Here is a 15,530-nt window from a genome sequence, read left to right on the forward strand (position 1 = left end):
CCATTTATTGAAGAGGCTGTCTTTTTTCCATTGGACATTCTTTCCTGCTTTGTCGAAGATGAGTTGACCATAGAGTTGAGGGTCTATTTCTGGGCTCTCTATTCTGTTCCATTGATCTATTTGTCTGTTTTTGTGCCAGTACCATGCTGTCTTGATGATGACAGATTTGTAATAGAGCTTGAAGTCCGGAATTGTGATGCCACCAACTTTGGCTTTCTTTTTCAATATTCCTTTGGCTATTCGAGGTCTTTTCTGGTTCCATATAAATTTTAGGATTATTTGTTCCGTTTCTTTGAAAAAAATGGATGGTACTTTGATAGGAATTGCATTAAATGTGTAGATTGCTTTAGGTAGCATAGACATTTTCACAATATTTATTCTTCCAATCCAGGAACATGGAACGTTTTTCCATTTCTTTGTGTCTTCCTCAATTTCTTTCATGAGTACTTTGTAGTTTTCTGTGTAAAGATTCTTAGTCTCTTTGGTTAGGTTTATTCCTAGGTAGCTTATAGTTTTGGGTGTAATTGTAAATGGGATTGACTCCTTAATTTCTCTTTCTTCTGCCTTGTTGTTGGTGTAGAGAAATGCAACTGATTTCTGTGCATTGATTTTATATCCTGACACTTTACTGAATTCCTGTACAAGTTCTAGCAGTTTTGGAGTGGAGTCTTTTGGGTTTTCCACATATAGTATCATATCATCTGCGAAGAGTGATAGTTTGACTTCTTCTTTGCTGATTTGGATGCCTTTAATGTCCGTTTGTTGTCTGATTGCTGAGGCTAGGACTTCTAGTACTATGTTGAATAGCAGTGGTGATAACGGACATCCCTGCCGTGTTCCTGACCTTAGCGGAAAAGCTTTCAGTTTTTCTCCATTGAGAATGATATTTGCGGTGGGTTTTTCATAGATGGCTTTGATAATATTGAGGTATGTGCCCTCTATCCCTACACTTTGAAGAGTTTTGATCAGGAAGGGATGCTGTACTTTATCAAATGCTTTCTCAGCATCTATTGAGAGTATCATATGTTTCTTGTTCTTTCTTTTATTAATGTGTTGTATCACATTGATTGATTTGCGGATGTTGAACCAACCTTGCAGCCCTGGAATAAATCCCACTTGGTCATGGTGAATAATCCTTTTAATGTACTGTTGAATCCTATTGGCTAGTATTTTGGTGAGAATTTTCGCATCTGTGTTCATCAAGGATATTGGTCTGTAGTTCTCTTTTTTGATGGGATCCTTGTCTGGTTTTGGGATCAAGGTGATGCTGCCCTCATAAAATGGGTTTGGAAGTTTTCCTTCCATTTCTATTTTTTGGAACAGTTTCAGGAGAATAGGAATTAGTTCTTCTTTAAATGTTTGGTAGAATTCCCCCAGGAAGCCATCTGGCCCTGGGCTTTTGTTTGTTTGGAGATTTTTGATGACTGTTTCAATCTCCTTACTGGTTATGGAGCTTTCTATTTCTTCCTGGTTCAGTTGTGGTAGTTTATATGTCTCTAGGAATGCATCCATTTCTTCCAGATTGTCAAATTTGTTGGCAAATCTGTTGTTTGCTCATAGTATGTTCTTATAATTGTATTTCTTTGGTGTTAGTTGTGATCTCTCCTCTTTCGTTCATGATTTTATTTATTTGGGTCCTTTCTCTTTTCTTTTTGATAAGTCTGGCCAGGGGTTAATCAATCTTATTAATTCTTTCAAAGAACCAGCTCCTAGTTTCGTTGATTTGTTCTATTGTTTTTTTAGTTTCTATTTCATTGATTTCTGCTCTGATCTTTATGATTTCTCTTCTCCTGCTGGGTTTAGGGTTTCTTTCTTGTTCTTTCTCCAGCTCCTTTAGGTGTAGGGTTAGGTTGTGTACCTGAGACCTTTCTTGTTTCTTGAGAAAGGCTTATACCGCTATATATTTTCCTCTCAGGACTGCCTTTGTTGTGTCCCACAGATTCTGAACTGTTGTGTTTTCATTATCATTGTTTCCATGAATTTTTTCAATTCTTCTTTAATTTCCTGGTTGACCCATTCATTCTTTAGAAGGATGCTGTTTAGTCTCCATGTATTTGGGTTCTTTCCAAATTTCCTCTTGTGATTGAGTTCTAGCTTCAGAGCAGTGTGGTCTGAAAATATGCAGGGAATGAGCCCAATCTTTTGATACCGGTTGAGACCTGATTTAGGACCAAGAATGTGATCTATTCTGGAGAATGTTCCATGTGCACTAGAGAAGAATGTGTATTCTGTTGCTTTGGGATGAAATGTTCTGAATATATCTGTGATGCCCATCTGGTCCAGTGTGTCATTTAAGGCCTTGATTTCCTTGTTGATCTTTTGCTTGGATGATCTGTCCATTTCAGTGAGGGGAGTGTTAAAGTCCCCTACTATTATTGTATTATTGTCGATGTGTTTCTTTGATTTTGTTATTAATTGGTTTATATAGTTGGCTGTTCCCACGTTAGGGGCATAGATATTTAAAATTGTTAGATCTTCTTGTTGGACAGATCCTTTGAGTATCATATAGTGTCCTTCCTCATCTCTTATTATAGTCTTTGGCTTAAAATCTAATTGATCTGATATAAGGATTGCCACTCCTGCTTTCTTCTGATGTCCATTAGCATGGTACATTCTTTTCCAACCCCTCACTTTAAATCTGGCGGTGTCTTCGGGTTTAAGATGAGTTTCTTGTAGGCAACATATGGATGGGTTTTGTTTTTTTATCCATTCTGATACCCTGTGTCTTTGGATTGGGGCATTTAGCCCATTAACATTCAGGGTAAGTATTGAGAGATATGAATTTAGTGCCATTGTATTGCCTGTAAGGTGACTGTTATTGTATATTGTCTCTGTTCCTTTCTGATCTATACTTTTAGGGTCTCTCTTTGCTTAGAGGACCCCTTTCAATGTTTCCTGTAGAGCTCACTTGGTGTTTGCAAATTCTTTCAGTTTTTGTTTGTCCTGGAAGCTTTTAATCTCTCCTTCTATTTTCAATGATAGCCTAGCTGGATTTGGTATTCTTGGCTGCATGTTTTTCTCATTTAGTGCTCTGAATATATCATGCCAGCTCTTTCTGGCCTGCCAGGTCTCTGTGGATAAGTCTGCAGCCAATCTAATATTTTTACCATTGTACGTTATAGACTTCTTTTCCAGGGCTGCTTTCAGGATTTTCTCTTTTTCACTAAGACTTGTAAATTTTAATATTAGGTGACGGGGTGTGGACCTATTCTTATTGATTTTGAGGGGGGTTCTCTGGACCTCCTGGATTTTGATGCTTGTTCCCTTTGCCATATTGGGGAAATTCTGTCCAATAATTCTCTCCAATATACCTTCTGCTCCCCTCTCTCTTTCTTCTTCTTCTGGAATCCCAATTATTCTAATGTTGTTTGGTCTTATGGTGTCACTTATCTCTCGAATTCTCCCCTCGTGGTCCAGTAGCTGTTTGTCCCTCTTTTGCTCAGCTTCTTTATTCTCTCTCATTCGGTCTTCTATATTGCTAATTCTTTCTTCTGCCTCATTTATCCTAGCAGTCAGAGCCTCCATTTTTGATTGCACCTCATTAATAGCTTTTTTGATTTCAACTTGGTTAGATTTTAGTTCTTTTATTTCTCCAGAAAGGACTTTTATCTCTCTGGAGAGGGTTTCTCTAATATCTTCCATGCCTTTTTCGAGCCTGGCTAGAACCTTGAGAATCGTCATTCTGAACTCTAGATCTGACATATTACCAATGTCTGTATTAATTAGGTCCTTAGCCTTCAGTGCTGCCTCTTGTTCTTTTTTTTGTGGTGAACTTTTCTGCCTTCTCATTTTATCCAGATAAGAGTATATGAAGGAGCAAGTAAAATACTAAAAGGTTGGCAACAACCCCAAGAAATTATGCTTTAACCAAATCAGAAGAGATCCCAAATCATGAGGGGGGGAGAAAGGGGAAAAAAAGAGGTTCAGAAAAAAAAAAAAAAAAAAAAGAAAAGAAAAGAAACAATTAAAAAAAGAAAACGAATAAAGAAAAAATATAAAAAAGAAAAAAAAATATATGTTAGATAAACTAGTTAAAAAACGTTAAAAAAGAAAAGGGTAAAAGTTAAAAAAAATAGCAGAAGAAGAGAAAAAAAACTGAAAAAGAAAAAAAAATTAAATTAACTGCAAGGCTAAAGAATCATGGGGAGAAAGCCATGAGTTCCGTGCTTTACTTTCTCCTCCTCTGGAATTCTGCTGCTTTCCTTGGTATTGAATCTGTACTCCTTGGTAGGTGAACTTGGTCCTGGCTGGATTTCTTGTTGTTCTTCTGGGGGAGGGGCCTGTTGTAGTGATTCTCAAGTGTCTTTGCCCCAGGCGGAGTTGCACCGCCCTTACCAGGGGCCGGGCTGAGTAATCTGCTCGGGTTTGATTTCGGGAGCTTTTGTTCCCTGAGCGCTTTCCATAGAGTTCCAGAGGACAGGAATGAAGATGGCAGCCTCCCAATCTCCAGCCCGCAGGAGTCAAGAGCCCAGGGCCCCACTCTTCAGTGCGCCCTCAGAGAACAGCACCCAATTACTCCCGTCTGCCTGGCCTCTGGCCGCATTCCGAGCTCACTGAGCCTGCGATCGGTTCAAGGTAACCCCAAGCTGTGAGCTCACTCCTTGGCTCCGTCTCTGTAGCCGGCTTCCCTGTTCTAATACCTGTAAGCTCTGCGACCCTCAGACACCCCCGATCCTTCTGTGACCCTGCGGGACCTGAGGCCACGCTGACCCCACATGGGCTTCACCCCGGTTTAGCCTCTGGAGTGATGTCCCTCAGCGGAACAGACTTTTAAAAGTCCTGATTTTGAGCTCCGTTGCTCCGCCGCTTGCCGGGAGCTGGCCCCTCCCCCCGCAGTCTATCTTCTCGTCGCTTTGGATTCCCCTCTCCGCCAGTCCTACCTTTCAGAAAGTGGTTGATTTTCTGTTTCTAGAATTGCTGTTCTTCTTCTCTTCAATCTCCCGTTGGATTTGTAGGTGTTTGCAATCTTTAGATAAGCTATCTAGCTGATCTCCTGCTACCTGAAGTAGTCTCAGCCTGCTACTTCGCCATCTTGACTCCTCCCCTCAGATTTCTCCATTTTATCCACACCTACTGTCTCAGAATCCACAGGAAGAAAGCCCCTATATATCCATTGTAACAATGGCTTTTATTTCTTATCAACCCTATAGTTTAAAATCTACTAAACTATATACTCACAAAATAAGTTTAAAAATTAGAAAACTTTCAAAATCAACTACATATTTAGAAATATAATTAAGTGAAATCGCTTTTTAAAACATTTTTATAAACTTTAAACTCCCAATTATCTGATTTGTTTTTGTTGAAAAACGCAGTAGTTGGGTATGTTGCAAAACACAAGTAGACACATAGACACAATGTCAGAAAGCAAATAATTTATCTTCAGCAAGAAGTTGATGTCATCTCACTATATTTATATCAATAGCTTTTGACCTAAGGGAAACTGAAATCAACAACAAACAGATGCTTTCTTTTGGAAATTATTGAAAGAAGTTGCAATATTTCAGACTGCATAAACAAGTAATTAAGTTAGAAATTTGATCATTTTGATGTAATCATATGAATTCCAAAAAGCATTTTCATTGTATATTAATTATATCTAAACAGTTAGCTATTGTACACCCCGCAGAACCACAAAACAGAAAAATATGATTCAATGTCATATTTATATTATGGAGGAGAAAATAACTGTTTTCTTTTCAAAACCCTTTTTCCTTAACACATGCAATAATAAAAGAGCTGAAATCCATTTTAGTTTATCAAATGTTTATTCAATACCTCTTATGTACTAGCTATTATTTATTAGTATTGGCCACATAGATTAATAAAACCCCCTTCTCTTTAGGGAGTTAAAACATTAAATTAAAACAATTTACCCTTATTTCTTAACAGTACCATTGTGTACTGCATTATTTAAGAATTATGCTCACTTCCAAATAGCAAGAACTCTGTATTAGTTTCCTATTGTTGCTATAACAAAGTATCACAAACTTGGGATTTAAAACAATGCAAATTAATTTTCTTATAGTTCTGGAGGGCAGAAGTCCAAAATCAGTTTCCCTGGACTCAATCAAGGTGTCAGCAAAGCCGCACTACTGTTGGAAACTATAGGGGAGACTATGCTTCCTTGTTTTTCCCCACCTCTAGAGCTGCATTCCTTGGCTAATGTCCCTTTTATCCATCTTCAAACCAGCAGCTCTAGGGTAGCATGTCTCTGTGATCAAATCTCCTTTTGCCTCCTTCTCTTAAGGTACCCAGATAATTGAGGATTATCTTCCCTTTTCAAATTTTTTTAAATTTAGTCACATCTGCAAAGTAATTTTTGCTATACAAGGTGATATTCACAGATTCCAGGAATTGGGACCTCAATATTCAGCCTATCACTCACCCCAAAAAAGTAGCTCAGACAAAAAAAAGAGTATTTTAGCATCCTAAAAATGAAAGTCCGGAGTAGGAGATAAAGTCTAGAATGACAGCACTTCAGTGTTATCAGGAAATCAGTTCTTTTCTACACCTTCCCTGGAATATGACCCTCATCCAAATACCTACATAATGGTTTCTGGAGTTTTAGCCATTATTTCTGTATTTCATGCATTAGGAAGAAAGAAGGACAGAAGAGCAAAGACATACAAATGAGCCATCTCCTCTTCTTTGGAGATCTTTTCCATAAATCCCACTCAAGGACTTCAGGTCACTGCTCATTGGCTAGAACTTAGTCGCATGGTCCTGCCTGGCTGTATAGAAGACTTGGAATGAAATATTTCATCTTTCTTTTAGGGGCACCTGGCTGGCTCGGTTAGTTAAGCATCTGCCTGCAGCTCAGGTTATGATGGCAAAGTCCTGGGACAGAGCTCCCTGCTCAGAGAAGAGTCTGCTTCTCCCTCTCCCTTAGCTCCTACACATCCACTCATGCTCTGTCTCTCCCTTTCTCTCTCAAGAAATTTAATAAAATCTTAAAAAAAAAAAAAGAAATTGTTTACCTTTTATATTGCTGCCCATATAAAATTGAATTTGGGAAAAGGAAATGGGAACTGAATACCAGGATCTGCGGTGACACATCAATATTTATTATAAACTTATGTTTTGGCTTATCTATTATGATAATGCATGTGTCATTAAGCCAATCTCTCTTAGTAAGATCATTGCTTACATAGCAAAATATGAACTCTTGCTTTTGAAATACACCAGTTTTAGAAGTAGGGTACTTTCCTTTGGTTGTATCTGGGGAAAAGGAGATCAAGTATGCTGCAGTCCTGCTGTATCAGAAGTCTATCATAGTTGTCATTGTGTAATGAGATATAGTCTACAAACACTGAAATTAGAATGGAAGTTTGGCAATGAAATTGTTGGAGGAAGCGTACATGAAGATGACTCATTTTACTTTACTTGATTTTTGAAAGATGTGAGAATTATTCTGCCAGGATTTCTGGCCAAAATTCAAAGTTCTATCCTATTTAGCTCTGTCTCTTAATAAGGTAACTAAGACCTGAGTAATAAATTCCACATGGGTATAAACAGAGACATTTCCAATATAGTTATTTTTTTCTAATAAAATATACTATGAACATGAAAACATTAATAAATTATGCTATAAAAATACTACAAGTACTAAGATAATTTCTGACAAATAAAAAAAGTATGTTAACTGTTAATATTTTAGGTTTTTCTTGAAATATCCTGAAACCACTTTGTTCTCTTTCCCATATCATCAGTGTTATTTGTCCTGAGTCAGAAATAAGTATACTATTGTATTTATATTTTATCCTTCTGGAGCTGTTTACACTAAAAATTGCATCTACACAGAATTGCTTCCCTGTGGCACAAACCACATTGTTTTGCTTTGAGGTTTCAAACATCAGAAGTAACTTTGAAGTGTTCTGCTAAGTGCCTTGCACTCAATAATGTGCCACCACTCTCTCCTAGCTCTCTGCTATCTCACTTGTTCCTTTTCAGGTGACTTTGTGACATCTTCCCCTCTGACTCGCCTTAGTAATATTGGCATTTATCACAGTTATTTTCCTATCCCTCTAGTTGCTCTCCCTGGGAGATTTTATTGTCTTTGTCTTGTTTATGACTTCCAAATCTGTATTCCCTCTCCAAATCTCTCCTGTAAATTTCAGTGCTGGAGGTTTAAATGTCCGCTGAAGTTTTCCACTTAAATATGCCCTACAGGCACCTACAACAAAGACTACTCAGAGATGAGCTCTCCCTACTCACTACAAATCTACCTTTTCTCTATTGCTCTTTCCATTAGTGAAAGACACCATCATCCACTTAGTAGGTGAGGCTGGAAAGAAGAGATCACTGCATGTCTTCTTCAGGTCATTGGTGTTCCTCATTCCCCAACAACAGCCATATTTAATTACCTTGTCCTGTAAACATCATTCCAAAATATCTCTAGAATCTCTGCATTCTACTCATCCAGATCCACTATGACCACTTGCATTAAGATGTCAACATTTGCTTTTCTGCATTAAGTGACACCTTTGCAACTGTACTCAAGACCAAATGTATTGATACACCCTCTTCCAGTCCCATCACTGCATAACCAACAGAGTCCTTTTCTGAAACCTGGGATCACACCATGTTTATGACCTCTTCAGAATCTTTGGGTTAGAGTTCAGTTTCCTCCAAATGATGATAAAAGTTTTCTTTCTTCCTTCCTTTCTTTCTTTTTTTTCCTTTCTTCCTTCCTTCCTTTATTTCTTTTTTCCTTTTTCTTAATTCAGTTTCTGCTTTTCTCTCCAGGCACATCATTTTTTTCTACCTCTAAGCTCCAGATTTACCAAACATTTTTCTTAATTTCTAAGTATACCATGTACTGTCTTAATTCTATATATTCAATATAAACATAAGACCTGAACATCCCTTTAATTAAAATTCTTACTAGTGCTTTAGGTTTCATTTAAATTATTTCCTCCCTTTCTAATTTCCATAATCTGGTAAAAAAAAAATTCACACACACACACACACACACACACACACACACATACACACACACCTGAAATACTCTAATCATGTTCCTTTATCTCTCCTGTTCTGTCTTTAGTCATTAAATGTCAAAATCAGTATCTGCATGCTTGTGTAAATGAATACCATAAACTTCTTACTTCTCATTTTTTTTTAAGATTTTATTTATTTACTTGACAGAGATCACAAGTAGGCAGAAAGGTAGACAGAGAGAGAGGAGGAGGCAGGCTCCCTGCTGAGCAGAGAGCCCAATGAGGGGCTTGATCCCAGGACTCTGGGGTAATGATCTGAGCTGAAGGCAGAGGCTTTAACCCACTGAGCCACCCAGGTGCCCCTACTTCTCATATTTTTAAGACATGGCTAGTTTCTGAACTAATCTGTATAAAAGTAATTTTAAGAAAATCAATCTCCAATCCCTGAGAGCTGAGGTGCATATTGGGGAACAGTGATCATGAAGGGAAAGGAAGTAAAGGTCCCTGACCGCCTCAGTCTGAAATGAGGGAAAGGGGGCGTGTGAGTGAAATTCCTCAGACTTGTGGTTTCTTTGATGCAGGGAACATTCAGAGTGACGTGAATGTACAGTTTCATTTTGCACTAATCCACATGGTAAAAAACTCCCTCATACTGATTAATTTATCTGTTGTACATATATTTGGAATTATAGTTGGTTTTCGTGATTGTTCAGAGGGATTTTTTTAACTCTCCTTGAGTCTTGTTTATACACTTTCCTGATTTAGTCCTCATAACATTCATTATTTCTGCCTATTGTCTTATTTTGGCATATCTTTCTTTTTTTTTTTTTTTTCATTGTTTTGACACTTGTAACCTTTTAAAATGTAAGGATGCACTTTGATATATTAGCCTCTATTAGATCAAAAAGAATGACTCTTGTAAAAAAAAACTTAACTGCTTAAAAAAGACCAGATTCCAACAATTGGACGGGACTGAATCTACCTTAAGAAACCTAAAACAAGGAAACCATGGAGAACTATTTAATTAAGGCAATAATTTTAGTAATAATAATAATAATAGAGATCACAATTCCTTATCTTTTATCTTGTTGCTTATAATTTACTCAGAAGGCCCAGAGAGGCTGAAATGTGAGAATATTCTGTGAGAATTGTCTCTTAACATACACCAGAATTGTGGACACATTGCAGAAGGGAAGATTACATGGATCATTATGAAATGATCAATACATCACAGATGAGTTTCAAGGTGACACAATTATGATGGGTGAAATTACAGTTCCACCAGTGACCTGAGCACACATTCATTAGAAACTCACATTCTTTTTTTTTTTTTTAAGATTTTATTTATTTATTTGAGAGAGAGAGACAGAGATAGCAACAGAGAGCACAAGCAGGGAGAAGAGGGAGAAGCAGACTCCCTGCTGAGCAGGGAGCCCAATGTGGGACTCAATCCCAGCACCCTGGGATCATGACCTGAGCTAAAGACAGATGCTTAACTGACTGAACCATCTAGGCACTCCAGAAACTCAGTCTTAACTTCTAAATTTAGCAACAGAAAAGATTTAATATATTAAAACAGAGTCAAACAGGACAATAATAGATTAAATCCAAGTCTGGGAAAAGAGAAAATGCCTTCTATGTGAGAGTATTCCACTAAGAGTTAAGCATGAACTTTTTTTTATATATTCCAAACTCCTTGATTTAATATCTCTTGCCAAAGGGTATCACAAAGGGCAAAATCATTATTTTAATAATTAATTCAGCCAAGAGAAACAAATCAAAGAGTGCTAAAACTAATGGATGAAAGGTTGGTAAATAATGAAATATTTATATAATATCCTCACAAAATACTTATTGATTACAAAAAGAAAAATAGTAACTCTACAGTGGAGATCATCAGACAACTTCTTAGTCAGGATATCAATGTTAGCATCATCAGTGACGGGGAAGATTAAATTGTGGGCCTGCCCTGTAATGGATACAATGAGAAGAATACATCATTACTTCTCACTTTTATGATATTTTGCCAAAGATGCATTACCAGAATCGAATCATAAGGAAACATCAAACAAACCCAAACAGAGGCCCATTCTTCAAAATAACTGCTGGTAATCTTCAGAAGTTTCAAGGTCATGAATGTCAGTGCAAGACCATGGAGCTATTCCAGATTGAAGGAAGCTAGAGACATTAATAACTGAATGTGACATATTATCCTGAATTGAATCATTTTGCTATAAAGGACATTATTGAAATAATTGAAGAATCATAAATGGTGTCGATAAATGAGCAGATCATAATAAATCAATTTTAATTTCCTGATTTTTGGGTTTATATTTTGATTACACGACACTTTTTTTTTTTTGGTAAGAAATATTCATTGACGATTTCAGAATAATGGGGTATCCTTTCGATGACTTATTCTTAAAAGTCTTAGGAAAAAAATGACTTTCTTATTATACTTGCTTCTTTATTGTAAATTTGAAATTACCTCAAAATAAAAATAGAATATATAATATTAATTTATATTTTTATTAGAAGTATCATGTTTCTATTTTATTATGAACTATATATTAATAATGTTTATTAATAGTTTTTATTTTTATTACTTAACTTGTAAATAGTTTTATGATACACAAATAAATTGTCATCTATAATATTTAAACTATCTTTTCCAGAGTGTCTCAAGTTACTTGCGGCTGCTAATCATAAAACCAGAATCCCTGAAAATTAAACTATTAAGGATGATCTTGAGTTCTAGTTTTTGTTTGTTTGTTCATTTTTAATTAGAGTCAGAAGGGTGCATCTTAAACTTAGTTCCATGTTAGACTAGTCAGGGTTGTTTTTTTGTTTGTTTGTTTTGTTTTTTTGTTTTTCTTTTTAAATATTCACATGACCACATTGCACCCAAGAATATAATATAATTGGTCTGGGTGTTACATGAACATTGCCATTTTCTCTAGTACCCAAGGACAAATACATGGTCACTACCAGAGTTGAGAAATATCAGGCTACAAATGTTAGTAGTGATAACCAGTGTATTGCTTTCTGTTTTAGGATCAATTGTGAGAATAACTAAGGAATATTGATCGGTCGATACTGCAGCTCCTGTTCTTAGTGAATGGACAGAATCTTCTTTTGATCCAGGAAATTAAAAATAATACAACAATCAAATATAATAATTGTTTTATCTACCACATTGTTTCAGACATTGTTGACTTTTTGTATGTTAGACAAGAAGAGATTACCTACTAGTTTTGTATAAAACTGTGCAAAATGGACACATTCATTCTGTGAAATGCTTTGTAATTCATTTCTAATAAGACCTAGTACAAATCAAAAGCATTTACAATATTCCCAACAATTTCAAGCTTATTTACCAAAACGATTGCTTAGTAATGCATCCTGATTTATTAAAAACCAAGTGATCACTTTGTTTCATCATATTTCAGTCTCTCACGACACAAATATTAAGGATTTTCCTATATCTGTTTATACATCACTTTGTAGTCCATTCAAGTCCATTTTTTTTTTCAGGAAATCAAATTTGTATTAGCATTATTTTAGCCAATGCTTGCTTTATCCAGATTTATTTCCTGTCTGATCATTATGATTTTCACCTAAGTAAGTTGCCAAAATACACTACCTTTGATTTTATGTAACGGTAAAGTTAGGATACAAAAAGTATATAAAAATCTACAAGTACCAAAACATTTATGACCTTACAATTTCATGATGCAGGAAAAGGGGCACAAATAAGAAATACAAGTAAATTATAATCTAAAGAGTTACATACAATGCTTCCTTTGATTATTTATTAAAACCCACAAGTAAAGTAAAGCCATTATCAGCAATTGTGAACACAATCCAATGTGTTCTTTGATGTTCTGCTCACATCTTCTAGCTTAACAAGCACTGGAAACAGCCAGCTTCTTCAAATGATCCATGAACACCTGCAGGCTAGCGTCATCACTTAGGATGGGTGCTCCTGTTTCCTGTCCCCAAGCATACAGGTTATTGTGTGTCTGTGATGGGTTCACTTTGGACAAAAGGAATCGAGCCTGGCTGCCTCCGTGCTCCGTGTTAATGTAACGTGGCATTAGGAAGCGCGCCTGCAGAATCTCTTGGGCATCATCCAGCGGTGCCTGCAGGAGGTGCTTGAAGTTTTCATACTCAGGCATGTCCTGGTACCCAGCTTTACGCCACTGTAAACAGACCTTAAGGTTACAGTTGAGGTTATAAACATGTCTATACACTTAGACCGAAACAGGAAGCCTGACCAAGTCAAGTGAGTTAATGAATGGGAAGTTCAGATGATAGACATTTTTGGTTTTCTCATTTCATTCTCCAAGTCATAGTGTGCCTTCTCTTTTCCTCATATATATAGTTATTTCAGCTGATATATGTTGGATTTTACATTTTTTCCACAAAATTTCTTAAAACAAATTTTCAATTTTTTCATACAGGAGGATAGCAGAACAAAAGTTCTTAGAATATTGCTAATAGTTTGTAGCTGGATGCTTCTATAATGAAAAAGTATCAAAAGATGACCTTCTCAGTAGGGAGCTTTATGTATGCACTGGCACTGAAATAAACTCCTCTGTATCAAGGTACACTGAACTCTTCAGTAGAAGCATATTATTCTACTTAATAGGTGCCCTTTGTGTCTATGAAAATAAAAACACATAAATGCAACTTATACATGAAAGCTCTTTTTAATATTAATAAACACTTTGTCTTTTTAAAGTGTCAGCTCTTGTCTGATGTTAGTGTCTTGTGTACCTTCCACCTTTCTAAAGTCAGCTAAGTTGGTCAATTACAGTACATTGCAGTCTTTGGTTTTATGCCTTTCCTTGTCCTTGGCATGCTCTTTGCCTCTTTATGGTAACAAGGCTAATCCTCTTTTCAGTGGGCTCCTGTGGGGCTGTAGCATCAAGACTCTCAATAAAAAGCTGAACAGTTCAACAATTTTTATTGAGTCTTGATTGAACAGCCCTTAGGGAGCTAAACATAGAAAAGAAGAGATGGAGAAAAGTAGTCAAGAGTTGTAATAGCCTCAGTCTAAGGATGTATAGCAGCAGTCCAACAGACCTGGCAATGTCAAAATTTTAACAGCTTGGCATCAGTGCATATCTCCTGGTGCCAAATAACGAGGCTCAGAGAACAGATATAAAAGTGGCATTGAAGTTACATTTTTCTTTTCTTTTCATTGTGAAACACCTGAAATTGTAACAGAATCGTGAATGGTCCAAGTCAACATCTTTCTGTTTCTTTTAAGTGAAATCTTAACTTTCAAAAAATAAGAAATCACATTACATAATAAAGAGTGGAAAATCTACTGGCATTTGAGGATATTCCTTTATCACTACTTGGCCTTCCTCAGACCGTTTCAGTCCTACCCTCAATGTCAAGGACCTCACTCCTACCCTCTTCTGTCAAGCTGATAGAAGAAATAATATGGGAATGAAAAAGAGCAGTTTCACCCACAAAAGAAGAAAGAAACCTATAAAGGTAGACATGGTTCTAAGGAGAATGTTTCTGGTAGTTACTACACAGCAGCAGCTCCCATGGGAGTCACTGATAATCATTATTCCTTGTGGATTCAAAAGAAAGCTTATTTAAGGCCCTTGTTGGTTTGCTGTCCTTCACTAAAATATGTATCTCATGGCAAGTTGTTAAGAAAATAGCTTTCTATGGTCAAATAACTTGGCTGAACTCCAAGTAGGGAAAAAAAAAATTAGTATTGAGCTTTGTAGAACTTTCTGTATTTTACAATGTTGTAAACCTTTAAGCAATGGAAAAAATATGCAGCATTTCCCAAATTACACACTTTTTCTTCAAAGCATTTTGAATGTAGAACATGAAAAAGGTAGAAAATAGAAAGGTAAACTTATCTCAAATAACTCCTTGGCATAACACATCAAAGAGCACAAAGTGTTCCAATCATATTGCAACTTAATTTTAGTGATGGTCCTATGTATGAAATCAATTATCTTATCTTCAAAGAGATAAGGAAGCTGAAGCTAAGAGTGACACAATGGATGATATTGTTGTACCAAAGACAAAAATATGCAAATATTTAGATTTTCTTCTTCCAACTCAGGTTTCCAAGAGAAACAACTCTTAAATAGATGACCTTAGAGAATGAGATTCCCTCAGGACATACTCTTTTGACAATCCCAGCTTCAGGGCTCTTTTTCCTCAATGTAGATGTCAAGGCATCAGTTAACTATCCTGCCCAGGACACCACAGGCTCTACACCTGGGAATCTGTACCCTATTAAGTCAGAATTACTATACACACACACACACACACACACACACACACACACACACACACTTATATATTTATATATATATTGAGAGAGAAAGTGATACTTAACTAGCTGGCAGAAACATGAGACACCTTGCTCAGGGATCAGAACCAAAACACCAGACAAAGTAACTTGGTGGGGTCGGTTCCCCCCTGATAACACCCCAGAGGTGATATGATGAGAGCCAGACATCATAAACCCACATGTTCAGAAGGATCACCCTTTAGGAAAGGGAACTAGAAATACCATGTCTCCACTTATATAGAACTGGGAATATC

The sequence above is a fragment of the Enhydra lutris genome, unplaced genomic scaffold (genome assembly GCF_002288905.1).
Source record: "Enhydra lutris kenyoni isolate GAN:26980312 unplaced genomic scaffold, ASM228890v2 scaffoldscaffold28, whole genome shotgun sequence".
NCBI lineage: Eukaryota > Metazoa > Chordata > Mammalia > Carnivora > Mustelidae > Enhydra > Enhydra lutris.